Source organism: Rattus norvegicus, chromosome 1 (genome assembly GCF_021556685.1).
Source record: "Rattus norvegicus strain SHRSP/BbbUtx chromosome 1, alternate assembly SHRSP_T2T, whole genome shotgun sequence".
Lineage (NCBI taxonomy): Eukaryota > Metazoa > Chordata > Mammalia > Rodentia > Muridae > Rattus > Rattus norvegicus.
In genome coordinates this window covers 99010825-99034519 of record NC_141534.1, presented here as the reverse complement: position 1 = coordinate 99034519, position 23695 = coordinate 99010825, and the positions used below count along the sequence as shown (strand labels likewise).

At 51.1% G+C, this 23695-nt stretch overlaps 2 long non-coding RNA genes across 3 annotated transcripts; one reads left to right on the top strand and one right to left on the bottom strand.

The window, feature by feature from the left end:
• Positions 1-27: 27 nt before the first annotated feature.
• Positions 28-5023, top strand: LOC134483098 (uncharacterized). Of its 2 annotated transcripts, none has more exons than XR_015646333.1 (3): positions 28-784; positions 1495-1655; positions 4579-5023. It is a non-coding gene; the product is annotated as an uncharacterized LOC134483098 (long non-coding RNA). The 2 variants fall into 2 exon arrangements; XR_015646332.1 differs by lacking the exon at positions 28-784 and adding an exon at positions 836-1069.
• LOC148007329 (uncharacterized) lies at positions 4544-14189 on the bottom strand. Its single transcript, XR_015646334.1, has 3 exons — positions 14042-14189; positions 13576-13643; positions 4544-6312 (listed from the first exon to the last, which is right to left on the bottom strand). It is a non-coding gene; the product is annotated as an uncharacterized LOC148007329 (long non-coding RNA).
• Between the last annotated feature and the right edge of the window lie 9506 nt (positions 14190-23695).

Genomic DNA, 23695 nt, shown 5'->3' with positions numbered 1-23695 from the left:
GGGGCCCGGGCCCCCGGGGGCCCCCGGGCGGCTGGATCCAGGGAGGGACGGAAGGAGGGCCGGCCGGCAGCCCCCTCCCCCACCTCCCTTAAAGGGAACTCCCCCTCCCCTCCTCAACCCTAGCCTGGGGATGGAGGAGGGGACTGGGATCAGACTTAGGAAGGACTTCCTAGTTGAGTGAACGAAGGGGCTACACCCAGACTTGGGTGAGGTGGGGGAGAAGAGCTCAAAGACCAGGCTGACCCTACCCTCAAGGAGTGTGACCAAGGCGTGCTGGGGTAGGCGGTGCTGCATGCCCCAGCATGTACTTTTTAAATCCCTCAAACCCCATTGGTGAAGGGTGGGCATTGCACAGGTTGAAAATCACGGCCCAGAGGCAATTAACCTGACAGTGGCAGGTTCTCCATGCAAACTTTTTTGATAGCTCCCTGGCCTCTAGGTGGTCCTGACTGCGTAGGCATTTAGGATGAATGGAGACTGTCCCTGGAACAATTCTGGAGGTCAAAGGTTTGCGAAGAGTTGAAGATACAGAGAACCCAGTGGTCACTCAGAAGGTCCCGGGGCATCCCGGGAGTTTGGGGACAGTCCCCATCACCATCAAATCCTTAGCATCCCCCAGCATTCGGGTCCAGCTTTAGGTCCCCACCGCAGACTCCTCTACACAGGTCGGAGTCAGGGAACAGTGGACTGGGACTTTGGCCCAGGCCATACTGCATGGCTCAAGGTGACCAGACCACTGGAAGTGCCAAGGAGACGTGAAGAGGACAATAGTGGTAGCAAAGAGGTATCGGGCCCAGGATCCAGGGGAGCCTGCCTCCTCCCGGAAGCCATCGGGAGGTGCAGCCCAGATCGCGGGGCAGATTCAAGCGGGGCTCCGGGAGGGGGAAGGGCCGCGTCGAGGCCACCGGGGCGGCGGGCGGAGCGAGGCTGGCACGGTGTGGCAGACGGCGGAACAGCTTTTGTGTGCTGCTGGCGATCGCTGCGTCGCGCCGTCCCCTGCATGAGGATGAGGCCACTCGGGGCCACCAGTCCTTCCCCCGATCGCGGCCTCAGAGTTTGCTGGGGAAGGGTAGGGCGGACCCGAGATGGGACTAGCTCAGGAGTCCAAAAGCCTGGGTTGGGGGCGGAGCACGGAGGTGGGATCTTGGCCAGGGCCCAGCTCTACTTCGAAGTTGGGGCGGGGACTTGATAATAGAAAAGGGAGAACTCTGGGGGGACCAGGAGGGGGAAGCCACCCGGCAGAGCTTCATCCTTCGCACTACCGACGGAGCCCAACATTCTTGGCGACCTCTGCCTCCCGCCCCAGAGACGATAAGTTGAACGTGGCAGGGCTCTCTTAAAGGAACCTCTCGTGCAGTGCAGGGTCGGGGTAGGGTCGGGTAGGGTGGGGGTAGGCTGGAGAAGAGCAGTCCTGACACTCATGATTGTTGCAGGTAGTAAGGACCTGGGAGGCTTGACTTTCTGGTTTGACTGGCTACTCCATTGTCTTTGCAGTGCCAAGGTCTGCTGGGTGAAGGTCCGGCCAGAAGGATTTCCCCTGAGGCTGGTTGTCAAGGGGCAGAGAGTGGCATCAGAGCCACAGGCCAGAGCCAGTAGTGTTTCAGAGATGAGCCTCTCCTGGACTTGGAATGTGGAGTTTGTTTTGCGAGGAAGGGGTGAGTCTGGGGCTCTGCGCAGGATGGAGTCTGCATACCTCTCCATATATATATGATCATTAGGTGGTAAACATGGGACCTTCTAAAAATAATGGTGATCCATGACTTACGTGATGTAATCCACAAGACTCAGCAAGTCAGAAACATGGCTGCCTTCACGTGGAAAAAACAAACAAACAAACAAACAAAAACAAAAAACCTGAGGGAAACAAAAACAAAAGCAACCCAAAAGCTGTCCACCAGAAAGCTGGACAGAGTACTTTGGAAGTAGAAACAAAAACTCCATAACTACCATAACTACTCTTTGGTGGCCATTGTTGGTTAAGTTGGTTAAGTACCCATAACTACTTAAAGTGTGAAGTAGTAAATGTTTTCCCACGGAGTCTGGAGTAAGAAGAGACATTAACACTCATTAGTTTTGTGCAATACGGTGCTAGCCAGTGTCTTAAGGCAAGAAAAAAAAGAAAAGTAGTGGACTGGGGGTGGGGAGCAAAAACTGTCGTTCAGATATGATACGATTGGTTACACAGGAAGAAAAGTACAAAGATAAATTGTAGGTTGATAAGTTTATTTGTTAGTCACTGGGTATAAGGTTAATATCCAGAAATAAATTATATTTCTGTATGCCAGCAGCAAAAGAGAAAATAAGCTTATAATAACATAAAAACATGTATCGTGTCCAGAGGGATGGCTCGTAGGTTGAGTGCATTTGCTGCTCTTGCTGAGGGCCCTGGTTCGGTTCCTAGTACACAAATGGAGGTCCACAACCATCAGTATCTCCAGTTCCAGTAGAGCTAGCACCTTCTTCTGGCCACTACTGGTATTGCATGCATAGTGCACATAAACTCACACAGGTTCACAGACACATAAATGTTAAGAAATAGTTTTTAAAAACCACTCAAGAATATACTTTGTTTGGATATTGGAATCTAAAATAGTTTTGCCCCCACTTGGAGTGGTAGTGCATGTTTTTAATCCCAGCATTTAGGAAACAGAGACCAGCAGATTTCTGTGTGTTTGAGGCAGCCTGATCCACATAGTGAGTTCCAGACCAGGCCAGAGCTACACAGTGAGAATTTGTCTTAAAACAACAACAACAACAACAAAAACAAAAACAAAAACAAAAACTTTTGTTTTTTCACCATGTTAACTTTAGAATACATTGATAGTTGACACATCTCAACTTGTATTCCCCACCCCACCCCCACACATATACCCTTGGGGAGTAGTAAAAGGATGAAACTTGGGAAACTGCTGTTGATGATACACATGTGTATAGTAGAATGACTTTGGAAGACGTATATCCTAGTGTGGAGGATACATAGTATCAAGGCAAAGGGAAACTAACTCACTAGTGAAACAAATTGAATCATAGAAATACACCCTTTTCTGGGTTTATCACCACCAAGAGACATTAGACCACCAAGAGACAAAACAGTGGGGGAAAGACAGTCATTTCCAACCACTGTGATGGGTCAGGTCTCAAAATTCTCTTGGTTTGGCTTCCCACTGTATCCTACAATCTGCATTAACTTCTCATACTGCAACACCCAAGAACCAACCTATAAAGTATTTATTAATTTTATAAATGTTTTGGTTAGCATACAAAACAATGGGTAAAGTGGGAATTTCTAGTTTTGTTGGAGACTAAGTTGTGTCATGTGATGTTTTTCTGGAAATGAGAGGATGTTTTGCTGAGAACAGACACGTGGTGTTTCTCTGGGAGTTGCCCGGTGAAAGGGCACGTGATGCTTTGCTAGAGTGGATTCTTGAGAGAACACATGATATTTGGAAAGCATAAATGTACCCCAACAGACAGTGGGTAGCCATCTGGCATTTGTTCGCCTTGCCACTCGTTGGTGGCCATAGTTGGGCTTCGCTGATGCTGGCCTTCTCTAATGGCACCGTGGCAGTGATCTTCACTCGTAGTCACCTCACAGAGAGGAACGCACTGAAGAACTTCTGTGTTCTGGCTGTGCTTCCTCAGACCCATGCTGATCAGTGGCTTCTTTTGGATCAAGCCTCTGCTACTGACTCATGCTTGGTGTTTTGCTAGTGGACTGGACTGCTGACAACAAAGATTTGAGGCACTCCCCCCGAAAAACAAAACTATTTCTAAACAGGTCCCCAGCTCCCATTTCCTATGAACCTTTCTTTTTTCCCCTACCGCTGGTGGGTGTTAGGCTAGAAGGGAGGTTGAAACATTAAAAACAAAACATAACAAAACAAAACAAACAAACAAAAAAAACCCTCATAAAGTAGGTTTTGAAAAATCTAAGCCAGGGGAAGCCCTTGGTCCTGCTAAGACTGAACCCCCAGTGAACGTGATTGTTGGGGGAAGGGTGGTAATGGGAGGAGGATGGGGAGGGGAACACTCATAGAGAAGGGGGTGGTTAGGGAGATGTTGGCCCGGAAACCGGGAAAGGGAATAACAATCGAAATGTAAATAAGAAACACCCAAGTTAATAAAGAAAAAAATATAAAAAAAAAAAGAAAAAAGAAAAATCTAAGCCTACAAATGGGTCTCAGGATAATTTTTATATGTATTATCTGTTATTGTACCTCGCATATATTCAACCTTAACTACCCTTTCTCATCCCTCCTACACACCTCTCTCTGGTCCCTGTTATTTCCTAAAGTGGATCTCTTTCTATTTTATGTCAGAAATACATACATACATACATACATACATACATACATACATACACACACACACACACACATGCATTGCCATAGATAGATAGATAGATAGATAGATAGATAGATAGATAGATAGATAGATAGATAGATAGATATACATAGATTCTCCATCTAAGAGGAAAGGTGATGTCTGTTGTTCTAAGTCTGGCTTATCTCCTCTAACATAATGATCTCCACTTCCATCCATTCTCTTGCAAATGACATAATTTTATTCTTTTCACAGCTGAATCAAATGCCATTGTGCCTTCACACCCCACGTCCTTCACCAATTCGTGGCTGATTGGCATCTGGACTGCTTTTATATCTCAATTGTTGTGGATAGAACAGCAATAAACATGGATGTGACCGTGCTTCTGTGGATCTAGCATCCTGGATTCGTTTGGTATCCAGCATCGAGATACCTGGACCATACGGTAGTTCTATCTTTAGATGTCAGAGGAAACTGGAGTGATCTCCACAGTGGCTGCAACCATTCACGGTCCCATCAGCGGTGAGCAGCATCCCTTACTCTGCCGCCCATCCTCACTGGCATCTTTTGTCAGCCATCTTCTTGGCGATGGCCATCCTGACTGGGGTGAGATGGAATCTCGAAGCAGCTTTAATTTGCATTTTCCCGGTGGATGTTTAACTTCTATCCCTTTCAAATATTTACGACCATTCGTATTTAATCTCCTGAGAAGCGTTTGTTCAACTCATTTGCTCACCTGTCAGTGAGACGGTTTGGGGTTTCCGTGTTCAATTTTGTCTCGTTCTTTGTATATTCTAGATATTAAGGCCCCATCCGACATAGAGTTAGCAAAGATTTTTCTCCCGTTCTATAGGTTGACTCTTTACTGTTGTTTCCTTCTTTGTGCAGAAACTTTTCAGAGTCCATGCAATCCCAATTCTTAGGGTCACTTTCTGGGCAACTGGGGTGCTGGTAAGAATTCCTTGTCTTTGCCTGTACCTTGAGGTGTTTTCCTCCAGCAAGTTCAGAGTTGCGAACTTGGTTCTGTTTTTGGGTTGATTTTTGTGCAGGGTGAGAAACGCGTGGTTTTATTCTTCTACATGGGTGCATTACTTTTCTGTCGCTGTGATTTAAAAAACAAAAGTCTCCACTGAAGGCAACTTAAGAAGAGAGAGTTTGTGTTGACATATGTGTCAGAGGAGTAAGAGTCAGTCACGGCAGAGAATCCTGGCAGCAGGCAGCAGGCACGGAGGCTGAGCAGGAATCTGAGCTCATGGCTCAACCACGAGCACAGAGCACAGAGCACAGAGCAAACTGGAAGCAGCTTGAGGCTTTTCATCTCAAAGTCCACCCCAGCGATATGCTTGCCCAAGGATGGCCACACCACTTAATCCTGACCCCCACAGCACCGTCAACTAGGAAACAAGGTGAACGTATGTATGTATGTATGTATGTATGTATGTATGTATGTATGTGTAAGTCTTGACCTATAGGAGAAATGCTAATCTTTGTATATATTTTTTGTATTCTGCTGAAAGTGTCTATCAGGACTTGGAGTTTTCTGGTGGGGCCTTGGGGTCTTTTAAGCATAGGGTTATACCGTCTGAGTGTCTTAGTCTCTCTTTTTTTTTTTTTCCGGAGCTGGGGACCGAACCCAGGGCCTTGCGCTTCCTAGGCAAGCGCTCTACCACTGAGCTATATCCCCAACCCTTTTAGTCTCACTTGTAAGGATAGGGTTATACCATCTGGAGGGGATAGCCTCACTTTGTCCTGCTCTATTTATAGATCTCTGGTCTCTTCTTGTTTTCACTCTGGCAGAGACTTTAAAGCACTGTGTTTATCCTGTTCATGGCTTTAGAGGAAAGACTTTCAATTTTTCCCAACATGGCATACAGCCATGTATAGGCTTCTTACATGCAGTCTTTAATGTGTTGAGGCATGTCTCTTCCATTCCTATTTTCTCCAAGGCTTTTATCACGAGGAGATGTTGAACTTCATCAAAAATCTTTTCTGCAAGGAAAGCAGTTAGCTTTGGGGGTGCTGGCTCGTAAAGAACTGACCCATGACCTTTGGGCCTGTACTCAGGCAGCATGTCTTACTGAAGACTACGGTGAAACCAAGCTGCATAGCATGTGGTGACTGGGAGGGAGGGAAGCAGAGAATTTAAAACAAACAAAAAAATTTCATTTAAAACTGTTTTGGGGGCTTAGAGAGAGAGAGAGAGCTTAGCAGTTAAGAGTGCTGGATGCTCTTGAAAAAGACTCAGGTTAGATTCCCAGCACCCACGCTGGGGCTCACAATCACCTGCGACTCCAGTTCCAGAGTGTTCTCTCGCCCTCTTCTGGCTTCCACAGGTATTGCATGCATGTAGTCCACAGGCATACAAGCAGGCAAAATTCCCATACACATAGAACGAAAATTTTCAAACCCTGTTTCCGTCAGCTTTATCTAGGGGTTGTAGAGCAGTTAAGTGTTAAACCACTATTTGTTCTGAAGGACTGCTGTAACCGACCTTCTGTGTGTTCAGTAACCACATAGGACAACAAGAGGAAAGCCAACGAAGGCAGGGTGGCTAAAAGGACAGTCAATATTTTGTCCCCTGACTCAGATTAGCTAGCTCCCAGGGAATCAAAGGATGGCAGGGTTCCTCTGGCAGACCTAAACTTCGGGTAAGTCTCCTATCCTATGGATTTAAAAGGCCAGGGACAGCTACATGTAGGTGGTGTGGGTCATATATACACCTCTAACTATTTTCTACAAGGAGGAGAGCCAATGTCTTCACTGCTTCCAAAGGAAGTCATACCAGATAGGCCGACTCAGAGGGCCCAACCAGAACAGAAGAACTAAAGGAGTGAAGGGGCGCCTCATAAGGAAGTCCCCAGCAATAACCCTGCGGTAGTTAAGGTCGTGGATCTAGAATCGAGGAGACAGACCCAAGGGCATGAATGTGAGGGAGTTTCTAGATAGGGTTAACTTAGATGAGGTGACTCAATGTAAGCTTGTGTGACTGGAGCCAGTCCATGGCTGAGGTGCTGGACTGAATAAAAGGAGTGTCTGCGTTCTCTTTTGTCTGCTTCCCAAGCTGGATGTGACCAGCAGCCTCCCACTCCCGCTGCCTCTACTTCCGGTCCAGGAAGGACTGAACCTCAACCTGCAAGCCAGAAAAAAAAAAACCCTGACTCCCTCAAATTGGTTTTGGTGAGGGTTTTATCATAACAGAGAAGCAAAGTGGGACATTTATCTAATCGTGTGAATATGTTGCATACTTGAATTCTGGTACACCCACACAGACTCAATCATGCATGCACCTCTTACACACATACACTTCTCACACAAAATCCGAACACCCAGTCACTGGCACACTTCCGTACACACTTGCCACGTTTTACCCAGCATCCTCTTCTACAAGGGGCTTTTACACACACTTCTTCCACATTTCACCTTTGCCCAACTAGCTACTCAAACTGGAAAACATCCTGACACTAAAATGTAGAAAAACGATTGCACACGTGCCGGAGACATTCCGCCCCGAGATGGTGGTGGGAGTGGACCATCCTGCCTGGCACCACACACACTGTGTGGTCCAATTCCACATCTGTGGGTGCTTCTAAAACAACCAGAGGATATCGCTCCGAGATCGCTCTAGTGTTCAAATGCCCCAAGACACTAACTTCCTCCTATGACAGGCAGTCTCTTAGCATGGGTTTTTTTTTTGTTGTTGTTGTTTTTTTGTTTTTTTTTTTTTGCTGTGAACAGACACCAGGACCAAGACAACTCTTAATAAAGGACAACATTTAATTGGGGCTGGCTTACAGATTCAGAGTCCATTATCATCAAGGTAGAAGCATGGCAGCATCTAGGCAGGCATGGTGCAGAAGGAGCCGAGAGTTCTATGTCTGGGTCTGAAGGAAGCCAGGTGGAGACTGTCTTCTGCAGGCACCCAAAAGGAAGCTCCCTCTTCTGCACTGGGAGGAGCTTGAGCACTAGGACACCTCAAAGCTTACCTACACAGTGACACACTTCCTCCAACTAGGCCACTCCTATTCCAACAAGGCCACACCTATTCCAACAAGGCCACACCTATTCCAACAAGGCCACACCTATTCCAACAAGGCCACACCTATTCCAACAAGGCCACACCTATTCCAACAAGGCCACACCTCCTAATAGTGCTACTTCCCATGGGCCAAGTACATTCAAACCAGCACAGGGACCCAGAACCGAGTCTCCATGCCCAGGGCTCTGACTACTACTCCTTCACTCTGCACTCTTTCAGCTCATAAGCCCCACACCCTTCCCTTGAAGTAGATAGCAGCAGCTTTGTTCCTGATGCTCTCGAGGGGCACGCTTAGTCCCTTCCCCCATCCCAAGCCATCCTTGCCCAATGCTACCAGAAGTGACAAGACCCTTCCATGGCACGCACTTGAGTGCACACACATGCACAGTGAGTTTTGGCAACCATTCACACCCCCAATGGAAAAGATTTTGAAACTAAAAGAAGACACTATTAACAATTAACAATTAATCTAGGGCACAGGCGTGAGGCAAGGTTCAGACATAAGCTGGGTCGTGCTCATCATCATCATCATCACCACCACGAACATCATCATCATCACCATCATCATCCCCACCACCACCATCACCATCACCATCACCATCATCAACCATTTGATGATACAGTGTCTCACTATGTAGCCCTGATTTGCCTGGAATTCTATGTAGACCAGGCAGACATCAGAGATCTGCCTGTCTCTGCCACCCTAGTGCTGGTATTAAAGACCACATCTAGCCTGGTCACTCTTTTTTTTCAAGCCGTGATTTGCTCTCACCCAGCCGGTGACTCAGAGGATTGGCTTCTCTGGAGGCCTTCTGAAGTCCTCAGAGTGAATGATGCCGTTACTACTGTGCCACGTTCTTGATATTCAGGCTGTCCTTACCCTTGGATGTGTAGAAGGTCCCCAAAGAAATATTCGACCCGGGAATCCTCTTCTCCCTAGCACTGCCTCTGCCTTGTAACCGGATGAGTCCTTAACCCCTGGAGTTCTTGTTCTGTGTGGGGGAGCACGTGGTCTCTGAGCATTGCGGGTGGCAAATTCTGTGAGTCTACTCTTTGCACCCGGGCTCTGGAGGCCCAGGGATTACTGGATATAGGAAGGAAATGGAGGGTGGGGGATGACCCGCGGGGAGCTCAGAAGTCCTGTTACTCTTCGCCCTTACCTCAAGCCCTCCAATCAGTGCAGCCCACAGTGGGTCATTGTGAGTTACAGGGATCTGTAGATGACACCGGTTAATTGGGTTTGAGGTTTCTGGTCTGAAATCTGTAGCTCTTTTCCTTCTAAGTGATCCTGGTTTGGATTGAACCAGCAGTTTCCTGGACAGGGAGTTGAGGGTGGGATCGGCTCTCTAGGGACCTTCAAGCCCTTGTCTTTCACTCAAAGACGCTTTCCATCCCAAATACAGACACTAGAGGGCAGCCTGTCTCTCACACTTCACAGCTTTAAAAAAGGTTCAGCCGGACCTTCCAGCTTCTGAGTTTAAGGGATCTGGATTTGGTACAGAGTTCAGGAGAGCGAGCTAAGCTCCGTGGCGCCACGCCCCAGCCTCGCCCAAGACCCCCAGAGGTTGTGCAAGCCATTCTGAAGCCCCTCAGGTACCTTCATGTAGCAGCCCCAGTGGGGTTTGCCTCCTGGCCTGGAAGGTGCAGAGGAGGCGCCCTGAGGGGCCGTGGGTGCTGGCCTGGGTTAGGAAACTCATAGTGAAACCTGAATGATCTGGTACGAGATTCATTCCGTGCAGCACACCTGCCCCAAGGCAGGGCTGGGAGGGACTAGGAAGCCATATGGTGGTGCTGGCTGCGGGGGCTGCCCCAGCCTTATCTGATGGGTTTGGGCCTTTCTCACAGCTTAGTGGAGCAGCCCTACCAGACCCATCATGGAGGTCTGACAGGCTCTGCAGGCCCCTGGGTTCAGATCCCCACCTATTAGAAGCATGGGAAAGGCGCGGGTGGCCCAATTGGGCCTTTGTGGCAGAGTGATGGGCGCCGTAGGGCTGGGAGCCAAGCAGGCTTCTCTGACACTTAAAGAAAGGTCAAATTCGGGTGCAGAACGTTTCTAACGCAAAAAGAGAAAGACGGAGGCTGCGCTAGATGTAAGACTATCCTGGTCTGAGTCTGGCACCACAATCTGTGCCTTATAAAGCCAGGTGGAGAAATGGAACTTTTATAAGGCTAGCCTGTGCTACCTATCAAGACCCAATCTCAAACCCCATAACACAGACAGACAGAACGTGTGGGTTTGTGGGGTCCTGGGGCAGGCAGCCTCTTCTAGACATGAGCCGCAGTTGTCCTGGGAGTTGGGGGTGCCCTCGGTTTTGTTGGGGGCTTAAGGATTGTGATTGAAGGGTCAATGGGTTCTACACAAGAAGTCTGATCATAAGGCTCTCTGAGCTATCTCCCTGCTGCTTCTAGTGGGGGGAGAGAGGAGGATCTGTCTTCTCCAGGATGGAGTATGGGGAAACAGAGGCCCATTGTGTACTCCTCCAAGTTCCCAGATGGGTTCTGGGTGTTACGGGTGCTGTCATGTCTCAGGTCTGAAGAAGAACCCTTTACCCTGACCTCTCCACTCTGAATGAAGGCACCCCAAGCTCCAGAGGACTGGTTTGAGATCTCTGTTGGAAAAAGGTCGGAGTCTAGCCTCTGTCTCTGTGAGTCACAGGGAGCCTGTCACTCCATGACCAAGCGTGCCTGGGAGCAACGTCTGCCTAAAGTTTTCCCGATGATGACACTGGTCTAAGGTCATTTCACCCAGAAGGAGGAATGTGAAAGGTGGGGCCCAGGTCATCTGGCCAAACCCAAATCCTGCCAGGAAGGCGGACATGGCTTAGCCGGATCAGGGTGTTCTGTGAGGGGCAGGGTGTCAGACCTGTTACCTTCTCATTTCAGAGGGAGAAAGGTAGAGATGGGGATGGGAGATAAGGAGGCCAAGGTCAAATGACTGCTGAGTGCAGAGTTGGAACAGCCAGACAGCAAGATCATAGTCCCACGAAGGCACTGTCACATGGCCCTGGGGTCCTTTGTCTCAAACCTCTCCTGAGTCCAGACACTCACTGTGGCTCTGCCAGTGTGACGGGCAGGCCTGCCCATGGCTGAGTGTGGCCATCCTCTGGGGCCTGAGTGGAGCCTAGTAGCTTCTCTCCAGGACGGCACTTAGTCATAGGGAGAAGCCTCCACACGGGCATCCGGGCACGTCCATGTTTCCACCACCCCAGAACCGCTCATATCATTAGGGTCCTTCCAGCCCAAGCCACTAAGCTCTCACTAAGGACATCCAAGTCATGTCCCTGTCCTGCACGCCTTTCGGGCTCTCTTCCTTCTGCTCAGGGTTCATTCCAGGCTATCATTTCAGACCCTTTCTTGTAGCTGTTTGTACCCCGCTACCTTCAAACCGACGACCTGGTGGGCAGAGGTCAATCGCAGTTGTTTTCATACTTAGTCCCCCTCGCCCTTTCTTAGGTAGGCAGGGGACACTTCCTACACAGACAAGAACCCAAGAAGAGGGTGGTGTAGCTCACTTGTGGATGCTCGCCAAATGTGCCCTGAGTTCCATGCCCAGTACTGCAAAGGAAAACAAGAAAGCAAAACCCTCAGGGGCAATCTGATCTCTGCCCTGCACTGTCTCCATGAGCACAGTCAGATGCACTGCTCTCTCTTTTAAAAAAGGAAAATGTGGGTGAGTGTGGTCACATGCACTCGATGGTCCAAGCATGTGGAGATTGGGGACAGCCTGAGGCGGTGTCCTCTCCTTCCTCCTTGTTTGAGACAGGCTCTCTTGTTTGCCGATAGCTGGCCTGCAGAAGTTCTTGCCTCTGCCCCAGTCTCAAAGGAAGAGTATAGGGGTTCTAGGTGTGTGTTCCTGTGACCAGTTGTACTTGAGTTTTAGGGATCTAAACCCACGTCTTCATGCTTGTACGGCAAGCATTTTACCACCGGGTCCATCTCCCAAGCTCTAGTTTTATTTATTGTTTTGAGGCAGGGTCTTACTATGTATCCCAGGTGTATTCCAAGTTCCCAAAATAATGACTCTGAGACTGAATTATTTATGAATAAACACCCCAGGCCAAAAGCTTCCACTTGTTCTGGCCAGCTCTCAAATCAATTTTCCTGCTTATTCTAGTCTAAGTCCTGTCTAGTTACCTCTCCTCAAGTTCATGTGACGGGCTCCACCAGAGAAGCAAATCTCTCCCTGGGCCTGACGCTATCCCAGAATCCACTCACCCTGCCAGAACTCTCACCTCCTATTTCCTGCCTAAGTTAATGGCCAATGGGTTTTTTATTGACAAGCAATTCTTTTATACAGTACACAATAGATTCTCTTTACCCCCAGGCTAGCCTTAAACACCTCATCTGCTCACCCGGGGCCTCCAGAGTGCTGAGATTTCTGGTATGTGCATGAACCATGATAAACGGGCTATGGCTGGAGTGGCTTGGTTATAAGAATATGGTCTCTCTGACTCCATATTGTGGCCTTTTGTCACGTTATGATGTAGCAGGAAAGTCTTCACTGGGGCTGCCACCTCCGTAGTAGGACTTCTCAGCTTCTAGAATCATGAACTACAGAACTCTCTGTTCGTTATAAATTATCCAACCTTGGGTATTTTTTTTTTTATATACAACAGGAAGGGAACAAAGAATAGTGAGACCACAATCAGCCCGCTCCCCCTCAGGGTTCCAGGCCACTCAGTGGGAGAAGCACCCTGTGGTTTAGAGTTCCTGGATTCATTTGTTTCCCTAATTAAGGGGCTAACAAAGCCATCACCACCACCACCACCACCACCACCACCACCACCACCACCACCACCACCACCACCACCACCACGGCCCCTGTGAGACTTGCTGCCCTTGTTTTTACTCCAAGCAGGGCTCCTATGGTTCTTTCTGTTCTACTCGTGTCCCCTTCCTAAAGCACACCCTCATTTCCAGCCACTCCAATGCCTTTTCCCTTTGGTCCCTGCAGATTTGCCCCACACAAAGCTCACAAGCTGAGGCACAGAGCATCCTCCCCCACCTCTGCTAAAGCATGCCCCTGCCGGCTCTGGATTTGGTATTTCCAAGTGAGAAAGAGGCCCACGTGACAGGCGCCTTCTGTTTGGGGTGGCATGTTCCCGGAAGACCCTTTGGGCCGGTGGAGCTTCCTAGGCTCTGATGCTCTTCTCTGGGAGCCCTCCTGAGCTGCCCTTCCCCCAGCTCTGGCTTCCCCCTGCTCCTCCATCACACACCTCTCCTCCGTGCTCCAGCTGGGGGCTTCCTCTCCTCTCCACAGCCTCAGCCTGGCTGGGTCTGTCTTCTGAAAGGGATCAATAAGTATTAGTGGCAAAGTTGAGACCGTCACTCAGTTCAATTCTTTCTTCTTTCGTGGGGGCTTCTCGTGCTCCCATCTCCCTCAGGACCGGGTGCAGACCTGGAGGGGTAGTGGGGCCTCAGCAGACAAGGTTAACTCCCAGGGATCCTTCTGAGGAGACACTTGGAATCTTGCCTCCCTTGCCCAAAGCTTCTGTCTCCTCTACAAGATTTAGGGGGGAGTCCGCCAGGTGCCCCGGCTGGCAGGAGCACCTTTGCCTATTCGGGCTTTCCCCATGGTTCTTCAGGTTGATCATGATTATGGGATCTCTCTATCTAAAAATATCCACCAGGAAACAGCAGCCCTAGTCCAAATAGAAAAAGATCCCCAGGAGGCTGGGGTACCTTAATTCCCATCATGGAGAGCCTCATTTTCCAGTTCCCGGGGTGCCATGAGTAAAAGGCTCTGACTGTCCCCACCCATCCATTCCTCTGTCACTGGACGCCCAGGGCCATCAGAGACCCTACCCTGACCCTTCATGCTTTGCCCCGTGCTGTGGGACTGAAGTCAGGGTGCCCAGGAGGAGGTTCCGCCTCCAAGTTGGCAGGCCTGGCTGAGGGTCACTGGGTCCAGGGAAGGTACAGGAAGTTGGATTTCCCCTCACGAGCTGAGATGCAAAGCACCCTCCCCCACTTCTGCAGCATGCCCCTGCTGGCTCCGGCTTCGTAAGAGGCACCTTCTTCTTCGGGCGCCACGTCTATAGGAGACCCTTTAGGTCAGCTGGGCCTGAAGCTTCAGGCCCCTGGCACTGCTGCGTGCAACTGACCATGTGTGCCCCATAGTTCAGTTGGCAGGGCTCTGGGCACCGTTGCTTACCGGGCCTTTCCCCCAGTTCCTCGGCTCCTCGCGGTGACGCAGGCAGCCTGGCAGTGGCTCAGAAGGAGTCTGAGTCTTGGCTAATGTGGACATGTGGCTTCTGAGCCTGACCTTCGTTAAGAAAGGGGTTGTCATCCCTGCAGGCCTGCTCTGGGGCTGAGCCCTTCTAAGCTTCTGGTCACCTGGCAGCTTCTTCCCTACCTGGGTATCGTCTTGGTCTTGTCTTGTCCCTGCTGTGGGTTTGGTTTTATAGCTGGGGAGTCCCGGTTAGGGGGATATGGGACCAGAGTCCAACGTAGCCAAGGGTCCTTTCTAGGCCCACCTCTCTAGGGGCAGTAGAGAGGTACAAAGAATGCTCCCGGGCAGGCATATTTGGCTGGGAGTGGAGAGGTGCTGCTAGCTTGGTTGGGTGCCTGACCCTCTGCCCAGAGGACCTGAGGACACCCTGCTGTGGGCCCCACGAGCTGTCACTGAGTGCGTGTGGGGAGGGATGAACCATGAGCCAGTGTGAGAGTGAACACGTGGAAGCCTCAGAGCCCGAGTGTGGGAGGCGGACCGTGAGAACAAGTCTGTGGGCGGAGACCTTGGGCAGGAGAGAGAAGCAAGTTTGGAAAACGGCTGCAGACTATTTAAAAAACTGGCCACTAGGTGTCACCAGGAGCCCACGGGACTAAAAAAGCGCCCCCGCCCCTCCTTCCGCCAGATCTTGGGAAGCCCTTCTCCCTCAGGCATTCCCACTCCCACAGGTAGAGGGCGCTTCTGAGTCTATCACGGTGTCTAGGCCACTAGCTGAGATGGGCTGCTGTCTTAACCACAAGGGCACATTATAGAAGCTACCCTGCTCCCCCCCCACACAAACCCAGACTGAAGCCCCTGGGGTCCTGCCTCAGATGGGGGACTTCTGCAGCACCTCTGGATAAGTACCTCACCCTGTGCCTCCCTTACCTGCTGGCCTCTGTGAAATAAAAGGGGAAGACTTCTTACTGATGCCCCACCCTTGTCTCCACCCAGGCCTACCTTGACATCCAGATTCCCAGACCCCACCCAGGCTCCAGTGGGTCTTGGTAGCGGTGTTCCGTGGCTAGGAAGACAAAGCTTTGGAGCACAATGCTTTCCTCTCACTAGGTCCCCCTCAGGAAGCAGCCCTCTACAAAAAGCTGGAACATTCTGGCTGGTGTGCCTGCCCTGCCTGGAGCAGGGAAAGGTTGCAAAGCAAGGATGCCATGGCCTAAGGGTCACCCAGAACCCAGCCCTAATACCTCTAGGAGTTGAGAAGCGACTGAAACCCTAGATATCTCAGTCACATAGTGAGGGCTCCCCTAGGCAGGTCGGGGTGGTCTGTCTCAGCTCTCAGAGCTCTGCTGCCTGCAATTGAGTAAGCCCCCAGCCCCAACCATAACAATGACCCTATGCACAGCCCCAAAACGTCACTGTCATCCCTGTCACCCACTTGGCACCAGCCACACGGCTCCTTTAGTCAGTTCAGTTCTGCCTCAGGGTCTCCGTTCTTGCTGTTCTCTCTCGGTCTTCCCTCGTAAATCCCCAGAGCTCATCCTCCCTCTCCCTCAAGGACGAGGCTTGCTCTGACGTTCCCTTTGAACCACACACCCCCATCTCAGCTCTTTCTCCTTAGCCTGTCTTGCATCTCCCCTTGATTGGCATTGGAAACTCACTTAATTATTTTTTTAATTTTATTTTAGTCTTTGAGCACTGAAGTATTGAACCCAAGACCTTTATACATGCTAGGCAAGTGCTCCACGACCAGGCTACATTGCAGCCCTTCGTTATTGGATTCTGGAAAAACACTCTACCAGATGAGTCACAACGCAGACCTTCAGACCTTTTTTTTTTTTTTTTTTTTTTTTTTTTGTTTTTGTTTTGACACAAGGTCTCACCAGACTGTCCAGGGTGGCCTTGAACTTGCTCTATAGTCTGCCTGTTTCGGCCTCTCTAGTAGACAGGATTACAGGCTTGTGCCACCAGGCCTGATACTTACCTATTTTTATTGCACCTCTCTCCCATTACCCGCACCATCCTATGAGCTGAGCTGGACACCCTGCTTTCTTCACTGAGGCAGAATCTAGCTCATACAATCTAGCTAATACAATCTAGTTAGTGCACAGCAACAGATGAATGAATGAATGAATGAATGAATGAATGAGTGAATGAGTGAATGAGTGAATGAACAAATGAATGGAGTAGGGTATTTTGCACAAGGCTGCCTCCATCCTTCCTGAGTTCATCCGGTCATGGCAGAACAAAGGTTTGGCCCTTAGCTTTCATCCATTGCCTGAAGATCTCACGGGAAACGTCTTAGGGACTGTCTGGGCTAGAACTGGGGGGACAGCCTGAGGCCCGTGCTACGAAGCCACAGACCACTGCGAAGCTGCCTTCCTTTAGGACCCGGTTGCTCATGGTTTACCTTCATGGAGTTGCATTTAACGAGTGCAAGCTGCGGGCTACAGGTGGTGCGGTATGTCACACCTATGACTCTGGGGACATGCAGGGGTCAGAAAACTATCTGGTAAGGAAAAGGGGGTGCCTCACTCAAGGAGCACCAGCTCTTCAAGGTGCTGTCCCATCTAGGAGAGGAGACAGTGGACCGTTGGGATACCTTGGTATTAGAATAGAACCCTCCCCTCACTCCCGTGTTAGGCAACAGAGATTCCCATGTATGGGCCGCAGAAGTCATTCAGCTTCAGAGGTGACCCAGACTCCCGTGGTCTATTCTGGAGTCTCCAAGAGATATTTAAATTGGCTCTCCCCTGCATTGGGCCTATGTGGCATCCTTTAAGTGACTTCATACACCTTTTAAGAGACAGCAGAGTTGTAAACACACTAAACTCCGTTTCATCATCCAGACAGAAAGGTCTTACGGAGGTCTACACAGCTAAAGCTAGCAAAGAGATTTTAAGACACTTTTAGAGAAATGTCTTTGAAAAGCATAAAACCAATGTCCCCTTTAAAGCAGAGAAGTAAGGAGCTGTGAGCCTGCAATGTGTGGGGTTAGGCGGAGAGTTCTGAAAGGATCTGAAGGAACCCCAGAGGGTGGTGCTTCTGGGGGCACCACAAGACAAACTCCAAATCTTGTACACTGTAAGGTGGGACCATGTTCTTGTGAAGAGAGCTCACTCTGCAGTACCTGACAGGCCCGGTAGGTGTCATGGCCAGGAGGAAGTCCCAACCAGGCACTGGTTATATTGAAGCTGCAGACCCACGAGGACTCACGTGTGCTTCTGCCTTAGTATTGGTGACCTCCAGCCTGGGTCTGCTCTGAGCCAGGGGCCACCACATGTCTTCCCAAGGGACAGAGCTGCCCTCTGACCAGGTTGCCAGTTGGCAAAGAACTGGGCAGTAGCCCTTAGCTCCAGAGGCAGTGGCCAAGGCCAGGACTACAGGGACTGGTGAGTTTCTAAGTCGGGGCCAAGCCTTTGCAAGGGACAACTACAGTGTTTCTCGAGTCAGAGACTGGGGGGGGGGCATTCCAAACTTGGACAGGACCCAAACACATGCCAGTACAAGTAAATGTACCCGTATGCATATATGAACATACTAACATATATGCACACACATGCATTGGACGCACACACCAACACACATATATGCATAAATCACACACACACACACACACACACACACACACACACACACACACACACACACAAAGAACACACACACTCACATACATTCACATTCTCTCTCCCTAGGCTCTCGTAGGTAGATGGAGAAAGACCCTTGGGGTGAATTTATCTGGGAACAGAGGCTCTTCCCACCTGCCTCTTCTACCCCCTCTGGACTGGCAGGAGGATTGAGGGGCGGCTGTGGTGTCTAGTCGGGACTGGACCCGTCAGAGCAGGGAGTCTCCTCCAGGTTTACCTGCTGCAGTTGTCTGGGTTTGGGAAGCAGAAATTCCTCCTGCAGTGTAGGAAGTGAACTGGACTGAGAGAGAAGATGGATGCCGTGGTCACTGTGAGGGGTGGGAGAGCCACTGAGGCGGCCTGAGGCCGAGCAACTCAACCCCTAGCTTGCTGTTGCTTTAAAGATACCTTGATCCCTGCTGGACGTGGGTCTGCTGCAGCTTCCTTTCCTACTCTTCCTCCTCTTTCTTTTTCTTTCTTTCTTTCTTTCTTTCTTTCTTTCTTTCTTTTTTTTTTGAGGCAGGGTCTCTCCATGTAGTCCTTAGCTGGCCTGGAACTCACTATGTAGACCATGCTGGCTTCGAATTCAAAACATCAAATGCCTCTTCCTCTCAAATGCTCGGATTAAAGGCATGTACCAGCAGGCCCAGCTAGTCAGGGCTTCTCAATCCCTTCAATTCTTCAGTTGTCTCAAACCTGTGAGAGCCTGAGAAGCCGGAGCACACGACCTCTGGTCCCTGCTGTCCCCTGGCCAGCATGCTGGTACATCAGTTCAAGGGTGACAATGAGATCATTTGTAATGCCATCGTTTGTGCCTGCTCTTGAGAGACCTGGGGGCCATGGGAGGGGCTCCAGAAGCCCCAGCTGCTCAGCCGTGCTCTAAGCAGGCTGTGTGGAATCCAGCTTGCTGACCACCAGCCTTGCCCACAGTCCTTGGCAGGGGTCAGAGGTCTGTCACCCTCCCTCCCCCATAGATCAATATCTTCCAGTCTACTGTCAGCAAATCTTTGACCTGTGACCTAGCCACACATGGTGACCCCTGAACCTATTGGTCTTTCCACCAATCCTTGCCCCTGTCTCTGGGGTGGGTGAGGGGCTGTCCCCTGGCTCTGGCCCAGGCTTTGAGAAGAAGGGAGAGTGGGAGGCTCCTGTCCCTGGACTCCCAGTCTCTTTCCTTTCCTCAGACTAGGGGCTGACACACAGTGAAGGCTGTGCATGCAGGCTCCTTGGAGCGAGCTCCAGGGCCCAGGGATGCTAAGAATGAAAGATTGACAAAGCTCTTCTGAGGTTGAGACTGTGGGAGCTCCAGCCTCAGGATGCCTTCCTGCTTTGTCTCCAATGTCCCCAAAGGGGCCTAGGAGTGCCAAACTTCTGAGTTTGGATTCCAGGCCTCGTGGCCGCATTCTCAGCACAGTCTGGTTAAAATGGGGTGTAATGGGAGATGTCATGCAGCCAACATTAGGGCCAGGCCTCAAACCGCAAGGGTGGGGAGATGCTGTCTCACCCAGAGGGTCCTCCTTGCAGCAAGTCCTCCCCCCATCACCAACCTGAGACCCAGCAGCTTGGATTGGGAATGAGAGGGGGACTCAGGTCTCCAGTGTGCTCCCTGGGTTGTACCCCTCAAGGCTCAGCTAGGAGGGCCACGAATGTGTGTACTCCTGCCCTGCACACTGGTCCTGTTCTACTCGGGAAACTTCTGCACGTTGTCTGCTGGGGGATCTACTGGAGATAGCAGGAAGCCACTCTTCTGATCCACTCGGATGGCAACTTAAGGACCCCAGAGCTCCTTCGAAGACACCACTGACCAGAGACTGTGGGACAACACACACCATGTGGCTCTTACCTGACTCCTGAGAGGAGGTGCCTTCTGCTCCCTGGAAAATTCTGAAGTGCCTAGCCAGGCTCAGAGGCCCACAGTCATCTGCCTGCTCCAGCGCAGAGAAACTTCCCCTCCCAGGAGAGGAAGAAGAGAAGCAGAGGAGGAAGAGCAGGGGAGAGGTGTGAGGGGAGAGGAGCAGGGGAGAGGTGTGAGGGGCCGTCTGCTAATATGGGAGATATGGGTGAGCATTTGGTGGGGAACACACGGCAGGTGGGGACACAGACTTAGAGAGGGGCGTAAACAGCAAGGGCCAGGGCGGGGGCTCACATGGGCCTGACTCCAGAGCCCTGTGACTCTGGGCTCCCTCTTAACCCTGTTCGCTTAGAGCTTCACCCCTACACATATTGGCTCTGTGCAAAGTCCTGACCCACTGCATGGACCCCTTTGCCCTGTCTAGGTCTTGCCATCCCTTCCCAAGGGAAACTATCAGGGGCAAAGAGAGCAGGCCAGACTGGATGGAAGATTACACAGGTGACTGTGTGAACAGCAAGCCCAGAGGTCAACGGGTAGTGCAGAAGGTCCAACTTTAGCAACTTGTGGGTTTTTTGTTTTGTTTGCTTTGTTTTACTGTCCTGAGGATTGGAATTAAGGTATCATATATGCTAAGCAAGTATTCTACCACTGAGCCACACCCCAGCCTCTCATTGGGGGATTCTAGGCAGGGGCTCTACCACTGAGCCACACCCCAGCCCCTCATTGGGGGATTCTAGGCAGGGGCTCTACCACTGAGCCACACCCCAGCCCCTCACTGGGGGATTCTAGGCAGGGGCTCTACCACTGAGCCACACCCCAGTCCCTCACTGGAGGATTCTAGGCAGGGGCTCTACCACTGAGCCACGCCCCCAGCCCCTCACTGGGGGATTCTAGGCAGGGGCTCTACCACTGAGCCACACCCCAGCCTCTCATTGGGGGATTCTAGGCAGGGGCTCTACCACTGAGCCACGCCCTCAGCCCCTCACTGGGGGATTCTAGGCAGGGGCTCTACCACTGAGCCACGCCCCCAGCCCCTCACTGGGGGATTCTAGGCAGGAGCTCTACCACTGCACCACACTCCCTAGCTCCCCGTTTACTTTTTGCATAGAGATACTAAATTGCTCAAACAGGCCCTGAGTATGTAATCTTCCCTCCTCAGTTCCAGAGTAGCTGGGATCACAGGCATATACCACTATGTTTGGCTATCAATTCTGAAGCCAGCATCCCACTCCATAGCCTTGGCCATGTCTTTGGCCACCTCCCTGGCCTTCTTCTGGCCTCTCTAAGAACATGGGTTGCTTCTGTAGCCAGGGCCGTATCAGTCAGATGGAAATAACCTAAGGCAACTTGCCATGGGACTCTGACTAAGGGTGCCATGTGTGTAGCATAGGACCCTGGGACCCATGCAACTGGACCCACTCTGGCACCTGGGACACATAGTCTACCTGCTGAGAAACCAGGATAGAGAAGGGAGTTGGCTCCTGGGGCTCAGGGGCTGGGGAGGACTTGGAGCCTGGGTGGACTTCTTGGGCACTGAGTTCACATCTGGCTGTAAGTCATCCCCCGGGGCAAGGTGAGAGGTGTGGGTATGGCCACGGTGGGTCTGCAATCAGTCTCTCCATTCCTGTGAGTACCCAGAGCCCCAGCTGGCCATAAGAAAAGGGCTGTATCCCCACTTTCCCCTGCCCTGACTCTGCTACACAACATGCTGGGAAGGAGAATGTGGGAATCAGGGTCCTGCGAGGGCCCCCCACAAGGCATTGGAGAGTAGTCATCCACCCTAGGGAACCCAGGTCCTCTCTGTCTCTCATGGTTACTGGGGTCTGAAGCGCCTCGTGAGGCCCAGACTTAGCACCACATTGCTCAGCATTCATGGGGGTTCCTATGAGACAGCTACTCCTACAGGGCTGTGGACATGCCTCGCACACGAAATCACTAGCGTGTACCACAGCTACATCATATAGACGCAATCCAGAAGCATCACCCAAACACAGAGTGAAACGTGCCACAGATGTCAAACAACACACGCGCTGAAACACGTCACATGCAGAATAACACACACCACACAGATAGGACCCATTGGTCGTACCGCAGGCTGATGTATGCTACACACACACGGAGCACACGACCACACAGACATAGCCCATGGATGTAAGACCGACACTCAGCCGTATACACCCACAGACCTTACATGCCATACTGACATGGCCCACAGGTGTCACATACATGCACAGAGCACATACATACTACCCCCAATACATCCCACGGACATCAAATAATGGACAGGCAGACATCACACTGACGTCACCTACAGACACGCAGTGTGCCCTGCATCACCCTATCCGTCCTGTTGTACACAGAGTACAGAGCCGGTAGAACGGACCTGCAGAAGCCCCAGAGCCACATGGCCCCTCCTAATCCCCAGACCTTCTCAAACTTCCACTTGGCCACACTGGAGCTTCAGAGGGCCAGGACCGAGGGAGAAATGGAAGGGGTAGTGGAGATCTTGCAAGGCCTGAGGAGGCAGGCAGGGGTCAGGGTGCAGCTCTTGGGAGGGAGTTGAAAGAAGAAGCCTTGGGCTAAGGGACAGCCTCAAGGGCCTCATGAGAGCCATGCGTCCCTTCCTACACCCTGGAGTCTGAGTGCCTATGGAACCCCATTTAGTCCTTCTTGGTTGGCCTAGGGTATCTGGTAGGACTCCCTGCCTGCAATGTCTTGGCTTGGCCCATAGGACTTCAGATGGGAGTAGGGGTCCCCATGCCTGTGCCCATAACAAATGGCCTATCTTACAGGAGACACCTGTGGTTTGAGCAAAAACAAACACCTTCTGCCTCAGGGCACAGGAAGACCCACCCCAGATCTTGGATTCTTGACCGGTGAGCTGACAGGGGCCCATCTTGGAGATCAGGCCCTTGGGAGCCTCTGATTCACTGGAGCTAGACCCTGCTAAGCCAAAGAGCCCCAGGCTCCACTAAAATGTGAACCATTCAGGAATCGGGTGGAAAGGGTAGGGCAGGGAAAGCCCGTGAGGTTTTTATGTGGGCTCCTGCACTTTTCAGAGGCCCTGGGGCTCTCCCAAGAGGTCAGAGGTACTGGGCAGTGGGATTCCGAGCGTCATCACATGCCTTGCTCAGGGCGGGCCAGCTCTGCAGCAGCAGGGGTGCAAAGGGTGAGGTGCAGCCAGGTGTGGTGGTGATGGATGCCCAGAGTCCCAGCCCTGACAAGGCAGGAAGGGGGCTTTCAAGTTTGAAGCTAGCTTGGGTTATAGAGTGAGATTCTGTCTCAAGAAAGAAAGAAAAAAAGGAGAAAGAGAGAGCGAAAGAGCGAGAGAGGGAAGGAGAGAGAGAGAGAGAGAGAGAGAGAGAGAGAGAGAGAGAGAGAGAGAGCGCTTCAGCTGAGGGACCTTGAGGAACAACATCATGGTCCTCCTGGGCAAGGCAGAGCATTACTTCGTCCCAGTGGTGACCACCACTCCTTATGTAGACATGATACACCATCTTCCTCTTGCACTCCTTCAAGGCACTGAGCATGCTCCCCTCCCCCTTTTGTCTGTCCCTACCCTATTCTTTGTAAGATGGGCTCTCCCTATGGCACCTGACTGTCCTGGAACTCTCTGTGCAGACCAAGCTGTCCTCAAACTCACCACACCTGGCTCTCCCTTTCTGTTAGTGCTGCCTGCTGGAATGTTGACT